The sequence below is a fragment of the Ictidomys tridecemlineatus genome, chromosome 10 (assembly GCF_052094955.1).
Source record: "Ictidomys tridecemlineatus isolate mIctTri1 chromosome 10, mIctTri1.hap1, whole genome shotgun sequence".
Lineage (NCBI taxonomy): Eukaryota > Metazoa > Chordata > Mammalia > Rodentia > Sciuridae > Ictidomys > Ictidomys tridecemlineatus.
Window position 1 is genome coordinate 40,072,394 of NC_135486.1, and position 5,877 is coordinate 40,078,270.

The 5,877-nt window shown below is 40.5% G+C and overlaps 1 pseudogene; it reads right to left on the bottom strand.

The window, feature by feature from the left end:
• Positions 1-272: 272 nt before the first annotated feature.
• On the bottom strand, positions 273-812 carry LOC101962591 (large ribosomal subunit protein eL31 pseudogene; annotated as a pseudogene).
• Positions 813-5,877: the final 5,065 nt, after the last annotated feature.

Consider the following 5,877-nt stretch of genomic DNA (forward strand, 5'->3'; position numbering starts at 1 on the left):
TGTAATAATATTTTGTTTTTACATTTTAAAAAACTGTAGGGGCTGGGGATATAGCTCAATTGGTAGAGTTCCTGCTTGCATGCACAAGGCCCTAAGTTCTGTCCCCAGCACCATACACACACACACATACATCTTAAGTGTAAAAACAATCCTGTAGATAGGTAGGTGGTAATGTTCATAACAACAGTGAGTGTACCCAATGCCCCTGAAATGTACACTTCAAAATGGTTAAGATGGTGCATTTCATTTTATTTGGGGGCAGTTTTATAAATTTATTTGCCAGTCAGTGGTTTGTTCTCATCCACATTGACTATCTGCAGATTTTTGAAAGTGTTAGCAGAGACATAAGTTACAAGAGTATATAGAACTTGTGTGGTGAATCTTCATCCTCATTACCTCTCTAGATAACAGCATATGGATATGGTATGGGACATTCCCTATTCCTTTGGCTCGGACAGCTTTGTTGAGCCTGATATCAAAGCACATATCTGGAGTCTCCATCTTCTTCATAATACATTTTCAGATTGTGAGTGCCCAAGAGGCACAATTTTGAGTCTATTCCATGAATGCACTTGTGAATAATGATGGTGTATTCTCAGGTCACTGCCTCATTGATGGCAAAAAGGCCCTTCTCGTTACCCTTCTTTGTGGGAGCCATTCTGCCAGGCCCAGGAATGGACAAGATGTGAAGCCATCTTTAAAATAAATTGTGAAACCACTATTTAAAAATACAAATTTACTCCTATGATTTATACTAAAATTGGGTATTCAATTTTGCTAAGCATCAAATGCTAGAAAAAGTACTTGTCATAGAAAAAAAACAACTTCCTAAAAGGCAAAATAATTTCATGTAAGGAATCTTTAGTAGATATTTTGAGGTAAATTCATTTTCAGAGAAATCAAAACTAATGCTAGGGCAGATTGTCCAAACTAAAGCAGAGTAGCTAAGAAACAGAATAGGGTATTTTATGAGTGTGTTAATCAACCTCCCATTATTCTAACAAGACACCTGAAATGATAAACTTATGAAGAGAGTATTTTGGTTCACAGTTTCAGAGGTTTCAGTCCATAGTTAGTTTGTCTCATTGTTTTGGGGCCTGTAGCAAGGCAGCACATCATGGTGACTAAATGTAATGGAACAAAGTCACACATCTCATGTCTGGGACTTGAAAGACAGCAAGAAAGGAAGAGACTGGGTTCCCACAGTCCCCTTCAAGGGCACACCTCTTTGAGGACATGATCCCAACATCTCCCACTACATCCTGCTTCTTAAAGTTTCTGCTACCTCTTACTAGCAGCAAAGGCTGGGTACTGAGTCTTCAGCACATAGACTTTAGGACGACATTTAAGATCCAAACATGGTGATGTACACCTGTAATCCCAACAGCTTGGGAGGCTGAGCCAGGAGGATCCCAAGTTCAAAGCCAGCCTCAGCAATTTAGCAAGGTCCTAGGTATCTTAGCAAGACCTTGTCTCAAAAAAGAAAAAGCATTGGAAATGTGACTCTGGTTAAGCACCCCTGGGTTCAATCCTGGGTTCAATCCCCAGTGAAAGAAGCAGCCACTCGAGACAATTCACCAGAGAAAGTTCCACTTTATTGCAAAAGGCTGTGGGCTTATATAGATCTAAAGAGAGATGACAGGGCTTAAGATAAATGGCGGGCCACCCGTTTATTGGCAAGTTCTTCCAGATATCAGTTCCGGAGCCCATGGAATTAGTTCCTATTGGGGCTAAGTTTCCCCACCAGCGAGATTTGAAATATTGGCGCCTGCGGGAGAGTTCACACCCGTGGTAATTTTTCGCGCTAGTGGAAAAAGGGGAAAGCAGGAAGAGAAACTCCTCAGGCCATGTTGGGTTTTTTTCTGGGGTGCGGCTGCCATTATACTTTTTCCCAACACCCAGTACCAAAAAAAAAAAGATTCAAATGATAGCAATGAGGTATGTAACTATTCATCAGCATTAATATACACAAAATTTCTACATTTAACAGGAGCTTATAGTAAAACCAGACTTCAGAGCTCTTCCAACTCTGTTTCTTTTTCCTGTTTCCTACCTCCTCCTGCCCACATTTCTTCTGTTAAACTCTCATCTTAATGTCCAACATAAATTACTGCATCTTATTCACTCACTCCAGCCAGGCATGATCCCCACCTTCATGTTGTTTAGTCATTTTTAAAATTTATTTATTATATTACTTATTTATAATATTCATTTCATGTATTCCATAAAGTTATTGCGCCCTTCTATAAGTGACCCACTAGATGATGACCAGAGGTTACAAAGAGGAATAAGACATGTTCCTTGTTCTCAGTTCTTGTTTTAATAAAAGAGGTAGCCAAATGGACAAGTCATTTCAAAGCAATGTGAGAAATGCCACAATAATGGAGCTCAGAGTGCTGTCAACCAGTCTAATGAAACATTCCTTTATTTTTTTCAGTACTGGGGATTGAACCCAGATTCTCCTGCATCCTGAGCAAGTGCTGGACATTCTCAGCCCCCTTTTTATTTTTTGGAGATAGGGTCTTGTGGGAGGCCATCCTCACACGTGATTTGAGTTACCTCCCTGGCTGGGTGAGAGGCGCTTGGACACAGTGGTGTTAAAGCCATCCCACACCCTTTCCCAGGTCCGAGGGCTTGTCCATGCAGAGGCGTGCCTGGCCACTGACCTGAAGACCCAATCGCTGGCCCTGACCTTCATTGGATGGGATTTTCCCTTGAATTTTTTGTTCCCCAATAAAAGCTCACTCCCTGGTGTTCTCTCTCTCTCTCTCTCTCTCTCTCTCTCTCTCTCTCTCTCTCTCTCTCTTCTCTTCTCTTCTCTTCTCTTCTGCAAATCTTGCCACCGCATTAGGTGGCTGGAGGCGGGAGCTAGGAGAAGCCATCTCAGAGCTAGGGTTTAAAGGTAAATGAGAGTCTGTCTCTTTAATTTAAAACTCACTAGCAATTTCTTATGTATCAAACCTTTTATGAAGCTTGCACTGGTCATGTGGCAGAGGGTCTCACCAAGTTGAGCCAGCCATCCTCCTGCTTCAACCTTCAGATTAACTGGAATTACAGGTGTGCACCCCACACCCAGTTTATATTCCTTTTTAGTATAGTTGTCTTGTGTATGTTTTGCACCCTGAGAGGTTGTAAGTCTTTTTTGTTTTCACCTCTTTTTTTGTACTGGGGATTGAACCCAGAGGCACTTAATCACTGAGCCACATCCCCACCCTTTTATATATATATATTTTGAGACAAAGTCTCATTAAGTTTCTGTGACTGACTTTGAACCAGGATCTTCCTGCTTCAGGCCCCTGAGTCACTGGGCTTTCAGGCGTGCGCCACTGAGTCCAGCTTTGTCTTCGCATTTTCTACATGGACTGAAAGAGGGGAAGGAAACATGTGACAGAGGTAAGGATTATGATAGGAGTGAGCAAGAGAAAGAGCAAGCAGCAAAGTGCATGATAATGAAAGAATGAATATCTTACAAGAATGATATAATTTCATCTGATTATTACTAAAACAACAAAAAAAAGATAAGAGCTAGAGTGAAAACCTTTTCTTTCAGTAAGGGAAGTCACCAGGGAGGTAGGGAGACATTTTGCCTTTTAGCCAAGGCAGGAGGAAGCTGTTTCCAATTAGGACTTCTGGAAATGAGGAAAGGAATAGAATTGGAGGTTAAAAATAAAACTAAAGACAGGTAGAAGATGGAGGAATGTTTTATAGCTATGCCCAAGTTATCAACAGAGGCATTTTGGGGTTACAAATATGATTACATATCCCAATGCTGCTGATAGAAGAAAATAAAAATTATTCTATCTGAAATAAAATATCTACCCCAACCTTTAAAAAACCTTCACAGAATAATATTCTCAGTGAACTTCAAAACAAAGCAGCAACCTTTTAAAAGCCAATCAATGAAACTTGTTATTCATATCATATATATCTGACTAGTTGTATCTTCCTTGAGCTACAAAAGTGCATATTTTAGGAAATTTTAGCAATTGGTAGTAAAGAGAGACTTATTTTTAATCCTAAGGAAAAAAAATTTGGTCACCTAGAAGAGTAAAAAGTAGAAAATAAAATTTTCTTCAACTCTCTTAAGTTTGTGTGATGGACTCCTGAAACAGAAGAAAGATTAATAAAATAAAAGCAAGAAAGTTTATTAATGCACTTTGTATGGGAGAAAAGTCACTCAAGGTAGTGGCTTAGAAGACTGCCTTAAATAGTATTTCCACAAAGTATTTTAGCAATTGGTAGTAAAGAGAGACTTATTTTTAATCCTAAGGAAAAAAAATTTGGTCACCTAGAAGAGTAAAAAGTAGAAAATAAAATTTTTTATTTTTATTCCTTTGTCTTGTTACTTCTCTAAGTCTTTTAGAGAAGTAACAAGACAAAGGAAAAACAATCCCAGGCTTCAAAGGAGGAAAACATAGAATGTAAATTTATGGACCGAAAATTGGCTCACTGGTGCCTGTCTCTGAGCTGATAAGCAAGTGTTGTAAAGAGGAATTTATATCCATTCTGTGGGTGGGAAAAAAAGGAAGGATGTAAAAAGACCTTCTGAATTTGTGAATGCTATGGTTTGGATCTGGAATGTTCCACAAAGTCTCATGTGTTGAAGGCTTGGTTCCCAATGCAGCAGTGTTCAGAGGTGGGGCAAAAAGGTAATTGAGTCTCTGTGTTGATTTTGATCTCACTAGTTAACTTCTATGCTACGAACCTCTTGAATGAAACCAGCATGCTGGTCGTGCGGTGGACTCAAGGGCTCTGACCTCATCAGTGAATTAGTCCATTAATGGGTTAATAGTTTGATGAAATTATTGGAAGGTAGTAAAAACATAGGAAATATAAATTCCAGGGGTAGTCAGCCAGCATGGATGAGGAAGAGGGACCTGCAATACAAAGGGGGCATAATATAAAAGAGCTTTTTCATTAAAATCCCCAAAGGAAACATGCAAATTTGCTGGTCTCTGCTCTTCCTCTAGGACAGGAAATGGACCACTTCACCCACCCATCACTCTAGAATAACAGAAAAGTGCAGATTTGAGTAAGGGTTTTACACCTAGGTATATGTCACCTGCCCACCCACACCACTTCATTCCATATCATCACAATCCAGCCCTCATAGGTCCTTCTTGTTCAGAAGGCCTTAAACAGTTGTGGACTGGCTATTGAAGTTTGGCTTCTGGCTCCTGCCTGGTTGTCCCTTTGGACACATTGCAGGAGCGACTTATGGAAGAGGCATTGGCTTTCTGTGGCTGCAACTACAATGGTAGGCCTAGCTGGTCTTTTCCAGACATCCCTGGTACTTGAGAAAATATCTCAGTATGGCCCGCTGTCATTGTTGCATTAGTGGGATTGACTGGGGCATTCCACTGCAGGCAGCTCTGCAGGAAGCCAGGGCTGAAAAGGAGGAGCTGTCATCAAGTGTTTACCGAGAAATCACAAGCACCTAGCAGGACAGGTAAAGGGTGAAGCACTACTGGGAGGCAGGGCGAGGGTGGCTTGACTTCCTGCCATTTCAAGTAGGGTCAGAGTCCATGTTATTTTGTGACTTTTTGAGTTTCTGATTTTAGCTTGAAGCTCTTACAAGTTCTTACAAGTTCTTAGAGGAGCACAGAATAGAAATGTGTAATGGTGGGGGTAGGGTGAGGCAAGGCAGCTTAAAGGAGGTGGTATTTAAATTAAATCTTGCACAAGTTGAAGTTGGAGAGGTAGGAGAATATGCTGAATTCAGAGAACCACAAGCAGTTCCATAAAGCCAGAGGTATATGGTGAGACAACAGGATAGGGCCATAGAGAAATGAGGACAGGGAGGTTGTTCATTGTATTGGGTAGAACCTGATTTGCTTATCTTCTCTATTTACCTTGGATTGAGCCAAACAATAGTAC